Source organism: Bos javanicus, chromosome 19 (assembly GCF_032452875.1).
Source record: "Bos javanicus breed banteng chromosome 19, ARS-OSU_banteng_1.0, whole genome shotgun sequence".
NCBI lineage: Eukaryota > Metazoa > Chordata > Mammalia > Artiodactyla > Bovidae > Bos > Bos javanicus.
The window spans coordinates 49982687-49991887 of record NC_083886.1 but is presented as its reverse complement, the minus strand read 5'-3'; the positions used below and the strand labels follow the sequence as shown (position 1 = coordinate 49991887).

Below are 9201 nucleotides of genomic sequence, written 5' to 3'. Positions count from 1 at the left end.
GCTGAAAAATACATATTTTCCCCAGTCGCATTCCAGACACACGGAATATGTGTTAAATGTTTTACAAAATTCTCCAAGGTGAAGCTGGATAATTTTTACGCCAATTTCTGGGACTGGACGGGAACACGTGTCGGACGGCCCTATGAAACTCAAATCCCAGTCATTGTGCCAAGCGAGGAGACCCTCGGGACCTCAGTTTCTCTTTTTGACAGAGGCAGGTTCTGTCCCCTACTTGTTGCTAGACTTCAGGAAGCGGAAATTAATAAATGCAAAGTGCTGGGAAGAGCAAAGCTGCCGGACTAGGGAGAGAAGAGAAGGTCTCATCCCTTCCAACCCAGGCTCTCCCAGGTAACCCGGCCGCCGCCCGTCTCCCCAGCCCCGTGGGCGGCGGCCTCTTTAACAGACCCGACCAATCGCACACCCATTTCCGCGGCCGCTCCCGGCGCGCTGGTAGGGGCTGGATTGGCCGGGCCTGGCGCGAGGCCGGCTCCGCCCCCGCCGCCCTCTGGTTGGCGGCGGCGGCCGCGGGCGCGGGGCGGGTCCGCCGGCTGGGCGGGGTGGCCGGTGCCCCGGGGGCGGGCTGGCGGCAGGACGGCGGCCCGAGCCCGAAACGGAGCGGGGTCTGCGGCGGCCGTGAAGCACGGGCGCCGGCGCAGTACAATGAGGCAGCCAGTGGATCCGGGGTGAGCGCTCCCGGGGCCGGGCGGAGCGGTGGAGGGAGCGCCCACCAAGAAGGCCGGGGCTGGGGGCGGCTCCGGCTCCTCAGGGTCCGGGGGCCGGCGGCCGTTGGCGCGGCTGGGCGCGGGGGTCCGGTCCCCCAGGGCCCCGCCCCGCTGTCACGGTCCGGGTTAAGTTGACATGGACGCCTACCCGCGAGGCCCCCGGGCGCACCCTTCTTTCCTCTGGGGGCGGTGTGGGGCGGTCTGGGCTTGACCCCGCCAGAGGTGCCCGCCGGCCAGCCCCCCAGCCTGCTGTCCACGGGCTCCGGGCTCGGCCCCAGCCGGGGAGGACCGTCCACACTCAAACAGGGAAAACAGCTTGTGATTTTATGAATGGGGCCCCGGGTTCTGGTCTTCCCCGGCGCTCACGTCGCGAAACGCCTGGAAGTCGAGAACCGCAGTTACTTTTAAGCGGATCTTTCAGAGGCTCTCAGCTCCTCGGGTGGTTTTTCGCCAGCTCTTGGAAATCGCGGGTGGCAGTGGGTGGTTCGCGTGCCTTAGACTTGAGACGACGGCGTTCCGAACGCCGGGGGTTTTGGAAGGTTAACAAGTGACATTGGGCTGAGGCCTAACGCCAGGTGCCCTGCCCGGAGCGCGGGGTGTGACGGCGGAGGCTGTGCTGCCGCTGGTGAGCGCAGGAACGAATCGGTGGGATCAGAGATGGGCTGAACCGCTCCCCAGAACGCTCGGCTGACGCGGGAGTCGGTGCAGGGGAGTTTTCCCCTCTTGAAAATGCCTTTTGGAAAACTTAGCCCCTCGGTGGGTTGATGGTTACTGAAACCATCGGTTGTTATGGTTACAGGGCATCTAATGTAAGGGCAAAGCCTGTCTCCACCCTCGCTCTTCCTCCAAAGCCGTGAAGTACTTTGTCACTACCGTCTTTAAGAGACGCTGCCCATGGAGGGCATACTTTTTTATTTGGAGGAAAAGCGTGGGCTCCATGAAGGCAGGAGTGCTGCCATATTCGTGTTTGAAGTTCTAGGTTGTGACACCGCGGCTGCTCTGCGCAGACGTTGAAAAGAACCAGCCTTTCGCATGTTTTGATGGTTTTCATCAAAGGCTTTAAAGGAGTCCTTTCAGGAGCCTGATGTAAGCTGGAAGGAAAACAATGAGTAACTTTTATATGGAAGCCAATAAGGAAAAACGGAGGCGCAAATGGTCCTTGAACTCTGGAATGGGGAGTGTTTGCAGAGTTTAGATGTTTTTTTTTTTTTTTTTGACCACCCAGCTAAGGAGATCTTAGTTCTGGGACCAGGGATCAAACCAGGGCCCTAGGCAGTGAGCGCACAAAGTGCTTACCACTGGACTGACAGGGAATTCCTGAAAGTCTGGGTTTGTGGATTTAGAGCTGGGTGACACCGTGCAGCTTATCTCCAGGGAGGTATTGAAAGAGCAAAAGTGCCATTTTTGTCAGCTCTGGTTGCTGTTTAGTCGCTGAGTCGGGTTCTACTCTTTGGGGCCCCATGGACTGTAGCCTGCCAGGCTTCTCTGTCCACGGGGCTTTCCAGGCAAGAATACTGGAGGGGGTTGCTATTTCCTTCTCCAGGTGATCTTCCTGACTCAGGGATCAAACTGCCTGAGTCTCCTGAATTGGCAGGCGGATGCTTTACCATTGAGTGCTCTTACCCAACCCTTAAATCATTACGGCATTCTTTCAGATTCCTCTAAAAGTTGGTGATTGAGCTAAACTTTATGTAAAACAAACAGCCTCCTGAGATGATGAGGGTAGAGTGGGATTTTTGCCATATAGTTTCTTTTTTTCACATGGGCCTCAGGGTTGGGGGTGGTGGAGAGCTGTGGGTGAACTGGACTTGCCTGCATTTATCTTCAGGAAAGGTGCTATGCCTGAGAGGAAGGAGATTAAGAAACAGATTCAGATAATGGTGGTAATTGAGGCAACTGCCGAGTAGCCCAAGGGCTGGACAGAGGAAGGGGAAGAGAGAGTGCATGGGTTTTGGTGGGACTAAGGGGACCGGGCCTTGTTGGAGGTTTGAAGAGCAAGTAGAAAGTCATCATGTGAGAGGATTGGAGAAACAGCATTGCCGAGTGTATCGTTTGCATATTAGATATTATGGTTTTGGAATGCGTCTGGAAAAGAAGCAGGAAAGACTGTTGTTAGTCTTTTAGGTAGGATAAATGTATAGGATGTTTGGGAGTTCTGGTCCCAGTGAAATGGCATGTAGTCAAAAAATATTCACTCAACTAATTTTTGTTGAGAGTTGGCCATGTGCCAGAAACTTTGAGGCATTCTGGGTACGATGGAGAAAAAAGGCAGGTCAGGAGTTTGTTTCTACATCCATATGGCTCACCTTCCCTCCCAAAGCTCATAACTTATGAGGATTTTCTGAAGCTCTTGAAGAAAGAAAGAGGTGAAATGCACAGAATATTACTTATCGTAAGAATGAAACAGGACAGTGGGGAAATCCCCTGTAGGTCATTTTTGGTATCAAACTGGATCTTCCAAGACTGCTTTCTGTGTCAGATGTGGTATCTCTTCATCCTCATATCTGTTGACCAGTGTTTTTTGATGGTGTTGCTGCTGCTGCTGCTAAGTTGCTTCAGTTGTGTCCCACTCTGTGCGACCCCATAGACGGCAGCCCACCAGGCTCCCCCGTCCCTGGGATTCCTTCTCCAGTGCATGAAAGTGAAGTTGCTCAGTCGTGTCTGACCCTTAGTGACCCCATGGACTGCAGCCTACCAGGCTCCTCCGTCCATGGGATTTTCCAGGCAAGAGTACTGGAGTGGGGTGCCATTGCCTTCTCCGTTTGATGGTGTTAAGTTCTTTTTAACCTTTCCCTCTGTCAGTGAGTTTACTCAGAAGTTTGGAAGTCAGGCAGCTGTCCCTGCCCTCCAGGTGCTTCTAGTTCATTTTCTTTGCCTGAGTGGCCCTCAGGGTCAGCTTTCTTCTGTCTGATCCTTATTCTCACCAGAGTGTCCCCCTGGGGAATTGCTGAGGTCACAGGGAATTGTTTGTTCTTTAATTCTGTCCCAGAGCAAAAGGTGGTCATTATAGAAAGAGCATTCGCTGAATTCCAGCTCTGCCATTGCTGCTTTCTCTGTGTATATTGGGCTGGTCATAAAGTTCATTCAGGTTTTCCCATAACATCTTATGGAGAAACTTGAACGCACGTTTTGGCCAACCCAATATATCCTCTTTTGTCCTGGAGCAGCCCTCTAAGGGAGACTGGTGCTGGAAGCCTCAACGTTGGACTTCCCAGGTGGTGCCGTGATAAGGAATCCACCTGCCGATGCCAGAGACATGAGCGATGCAGGTTCGACCCCTGGGTTGGGAAGATCCCCTGGCATAGAACATGGTAACACGCTCTAGTATTGCCTAGAAAATTCCATGGACAGAGGAGCGTGGCAGGACAGTACCTGGGGTCGCAAAGAGATACGACTGAGTGACTGAGCGGGCAGGCTCGCGCAGGCACACACACAGAGTCTCAATTTACAGGAGAGGAAACTGAGAGCAGTTCAGTAGCTTGCCCAGGGCATAAGCTGGTTAGTTGGTGGAACAAGATCTTAGTTCTCTGACCAAGGATTGAACCTAGGCCCTCAGCAGTGAAAGCGGAGTCCTAACCACTGGACCACCAGGGAATTCCCTGGAACGAGAACTTCAGTGTAGGACTTTCTGATTCCAGATGTACGTTTTCCGTGGCATACCGCGCTGCTTTCGCAGAAGAAAGGCAGGTTATCCTAGTCTTGCACAGTGCCTGCTTGGGCATGTGAAGGGCCAGGTTCAGGGGTGTTCAGAGAATTGCCGTAGTTGATGTGCTGGTGGCCGGGCGGGTGTTAGCCCCCTGTGTCCTGCCTCTTTGTCAGGTGTGTTTCTGGGTAATTCACATGACGCGGGAAATCTGAGTTTATTGCCATGAAAAGGTGACCAGACTTACCAGGTCTGTATCCCAGACCTGTATTCTATTTACTAGCTCTGTGACCTTGGGCAAACTGTTTTCTCTGTGTACCTCAGTTTCTTTATCTGTAAAATGGGACAGTGTTCACATTTCCACAAATGTAAGACAATACACTTTGTCTCAGCTTAACATGTCTGAAAAGAGAAGAAAGTGAAAGTGAAGTTGCTCAGTTGTGTCTGACTTTTTGTGACCCCATGGGCTGTAGCCTACCAGGCTCCTCCGTCCATGGGATTTTCCAGGCAAGAGTACTGGAGTGGGTTGCCATTTCTTTCTCCAGGGGATCTTCCCGACCCAGGGATCGAACCCGGGTCTCCCGCATTGTAGGCAGATGCTGTCACGGTCTGAGCCACCAGGGAAGCCAAAGTATCTTTTAAATCTATGAGGTCTGACATTTGTAGTTGGCTGGACTTCCTTTTTTCGAACATAAAATAATGGTGTCCTAGTGGGGTCTGAGGTCAGATGAACCATGCTAGTACATTCTCTGTCAGTAGTTGTGAGGATTACACGAAGTCATTTGTGTGCCTGGCACAGCGTGAGCCAGGAACACGTGATGCTGTCGAATGACAGAACGTAAGGTTAACTGGTAGGTGGCTCTAGAGGGAAGCTAGGGAGCGTCTTGTAAGATTTGCCACTCAGAGCCCAGGCAGTAATCCACGATCTGTGGGCTGCAGGAACATTTTCCAGTTTGTGTGGAGCTCTGTCCTTTGGCTGACTCTTGTCCCCGTGAGAAGCATTAACTTCAGGAGCTAACCAGCCATGGACAGACAGCTCCCTGCCTATTCATTAAGTTCTTTGTCAACTTCAAATCCCAAGTTAAAAATAACTATCTTTATGAGAACTTTGGAAACCTGGGCTGACGTGAATACTATGTGTGAATTTTAAAGCACCTCAGGGTTTTGTGCAAGATTCCATGTTGCCTCTGGCCAAGCTCCTTGTGATGCTTAATTGCATCGTGTGAAGTGTCTATGCAGCCCCATTCATCAGAAGGGTGCTCAGAGGCAGGTACAGAAACCCTGAGTTTCTGAGTGAGGTGCAGAGAGCACTGCAGTTGGTGTTAAGAGACCCGTTGGCCGTTCTGGGGGGTTCTCCAGTTATTATGTGTGTCTTGGGCACTTCATTTCCCCACTCTGGACCTTGAAGTTCTCTTCAAAGTGCAGACTTGATTTCTTAGTCTCCTCCTCCCGCTCCCTCCAGTACAGTGTCGTTGATTATGTGAGTTTATGAATTTAAGGATCTGAGAAGTTAAATGTTGGAAAGGAAAGGACTCCTGAAGTCTCAGGTGCGTGTTTGTGCTAGTGCTTTTGTAATGAGAAAACATGGGCAGGTGAGAACAATAAGAGCACTGTCATTTATGGAGAACTGCTGTGTGCCAGGCACTGCCCCACTTTTCAACCTCACATCATCCTGTGAATGCTTGTGCTCGATCGTGTCTGACTCTTTGTGACCCTATGGACCCCCCCCCCCCCGCCACCCCAGGCTTCTCTGTCCATGGAATTGTCCAGGCAAGAATACTGGAATGAGTTGCCATTTCCTACTGCAGGGGGTCTTCCTGACCCAGGGATCAAACCCCAGTCTCATTCGTCTCCATCGGCAGGCGGATTCTTTACCCCTGTGCCATCTGGGAAGCCCTTATGAATAGTAGACCCTAGTATCAATCTTATTCTAAGATGAGAAAGCCGAAGTTCAGAGTTAAGTAACGTGTTCAAGATTATGCAGCGAGGACAAGGGCTTATGGCTGGGACTAGAACTTGGGCTTATGTTGCTCCCCAGTGTGAGTTCTGTGGTTGTATCAGGTGGACCCTGCCTCATTTTGAAATCTTCTAAGCCATGTTCCCTGGAAGTTTTCTCAGTTCAAAAAGTGAGATTTCCCTTTGCTTTGGGGTCATACATTCCCAGCCTCTTACTGTGTACTGACCCCAGTTTAAATTCTGAGTTCTCCTTGAGAACATCTGCTGTGTGTTGGGAGAACTTTGTTAAATTTAAGGACGACCCCTATAGGAGTTGCAGAAGACTCAAGTCCTCTTTGGTTTTTCTTTGGTGAACAAAAGCCACAGGCCAGGCCACTGTGAGCATAGATAGGACTGTTGAGAGAAGAATCTGGCCTTTCTGCGAAGAAGCTGCTGGAGTGGCTGATGGGTGGGCTTTGAAACAACCTAGTGACCTTTGTTGGGTTTGCCCAGAAGATCGGTTCTAAGGGCTTCCCCCCAAAGAGATGATTGGACACACTGAGCCCCTCCCGGGCTTATTCTAACATTTGAGACCAGGACAGGGCAAGAGGAGCCCTCTTCAGCTTGTTTAGGTTTTGAGATTTAAAACCACCCCACCCCCATCCTTGCAGGATTATTCCTGCAGATAACCTTTGAGAATCTCAGTATGCATTTCGTAAGTTTCATTTCACGTTTGTTACTTAAAGCTGACATAAGCTGGCCTGTTCTCTCTCTCAATTTTAAGTCCTTTCTTACACTTAATGTTGTCTTTTAAGCAGTGTTCCTCAAGATGGTTCTATGTATCATTTGGGGCTGGAAATACAAAATTAAAAAATCTTACCACTGAAAGGACTGACTGAACAGCGATCATCACTCATTAAACAAGTGTCTCTCGGAGCGTCTGGAGCCAAGCATTGTGCTTAGCATTGGAAAGAAATCCAACGGGGAGCGAAACAGATGTGTTTCCTGCTGGCACACAGCACATTATGTAGTCTAGACAGTAAACAAGTCAACTGACGTGTGTGTTGTATACATTAAATGGTGAGAAGTTGGAAATCTCCTTCCTCTGAGGGAGGAGAAAAACAGGCCCTGAGAAAGAATAAAGGGAGGGAGCCAGTGTTGGGAAGGCGCCTCAAGGGAGGGAGTGGCTTGTGGCCGGTGTGGCTGTGGTGAGGAGGGGCCAGAGGAGCGGATGAAGGGAGGAGAGGCAGGTGCATCACAGAGCGGAGGGGAAGGGCTGGGACTCCCAGCCTGTCAGTGCTTGAGGCACCATGGGAATGTCTTACAGGGGTTTGCTGACTTACTTGGCCTGGAAGGAGATGAGCTTGTGTTTTTGGGTCCACATTTCCATCATCCTGGGTGTAAAGTAGCCAGAGGGCGGCAGGTGGGACCGAGATGGCCCCTGCACATGTCCACTGGAGGCGTCCCTGTGTGGCGTGGTGTGGGGCGGCCACATGCTAGCCACAGCCCGGCTGCTGGGCAGCACTTGCCGTGGGGCCTCTGCAGCGCGGGCAGGGCTCACCTGAAAGCTGGGGTGGACTGGAAGCATTGTTCCTCAGTCTGCGGGCATCTGCGTTAGCGTTGGGATGGGGAGGGAAGTCAATTATCAGCCTTTTCTTCGATAAGATGAGGCAGACAGTGGCCTTATTGTCAGGTGGTAAGCATGCCAGCTCCGAGCAGCTGAGAACAGAACCCACCTGAACCCGGCCTCTGAAGACGCTCAGTGCAGTGCTTCCTGATGCCCACCACAGCCTGGGATCACACAGGAGGAGAACTTCATAAAACAGGTCGCTGGCTGGGTTGGTTCTTGACCTGACTTGAGAGGTTTGGTAAAATGCTATGCACCCAGCCCTATCAAAGTTTATAATTACCCTCCAGAGTATGTGTTAGAACAGATTGAATTTGTGTATAAGTGCATTAGTTCCTTGAGAAAAAAAAAAAAAGTCCATTATTCTGGAGAGAAATTTTACATACACAAAAGTAAAGAAGAAAAAATGAGCCTCCTGTATCTGTCACCCAGTTTGAGTAATTATCAACATTTTCCAATCTTGTTCCCATGTTGTTTCACATTTGAAGCATTGTTGCTGGATTTTCTGTCACAGTATAAATGTGTCTTTGGGATATAAAATCACATGGTAGATATGGTGCTAGAGAAATTCCTGCATGCTGCATCATTACAGGACATAATTACAGGACTGGTGTTAGTGGTTGCCATTCTAAATCTGAAACGAACATTTCTTGCAAGCCCCTTATAGACTTGCCTATGAAAAGTAGGCACAAAATTAGATGGCCAAATAATCTGTGTATTTACTAAAAATATCACCTGCATTGGGCAATATATAAGATATATATGAAAGAAGCGTCCCAGGTGGTGCAGTGGTAAAGAACCTGCCTGCCAGTGCAGGAGACACAAGAGACGCGGGTTCAGTCCCCGGGTCAGGAAGATCCCCTGAAGGAGGGACTGGCAACCCATTCCAGTATTCTTGTCTGGAAAATTCCATGGACAAAGGAGCCTGGGCAGGTTACAGCCCGTGGGGGTAACAAAGAGTCAGACACAACTGAGCGTGCACGCACACGTGCGCGCACACACACACGTGCGCGCACACACACACGCATACATGGAAAGAATAAGACAGTCTTCACAGTGGCTTGTGAAATACTGGTCCCTTTCTTCCTCACAAGGAATCACATGGTTATTTTCAACATTCCTGGCAAATAAAATATACACAAACCCCAAACTATGAGACTGACTAAAAGCACTATTTTTTGGTGTATATTAAGTTCAGATTATAGCTTCTGCTAAGGCTTCCCTGGTGGCTTAGACGGTAAAGCGTCTGTCTGCGAGGCAGGAGACCTGGGTTC

General features: G+C 50.6%; 1 protein-coding gene across 3 annotated transcripts in view; it reads left to right on the top strand.

Annotated features, from left to right (window-relative positions):
* The first annotated feature begins 547 nt into the window (after window positions 1-547).
* The window catches only part of TEX2 (testis expressed 2), a 114371-nt gene continuing 105717 nt past the window's right edge, over window positions 548-9201 (top strand). For 2 of the 3 annotated variants that reach the window (XM_061392356.1, XM_061392357.1), the window contains exon 1: window positions 569-683. The gene's annotated coding sequence lies outside the window, so the exon portion shown is untranslated. Of the gene's footprint in view, window positions 684-9201 lie in introns of all 3 variants that reach the window. The other variant, XM_061392355.1, reaches the window with a different exon arrangement.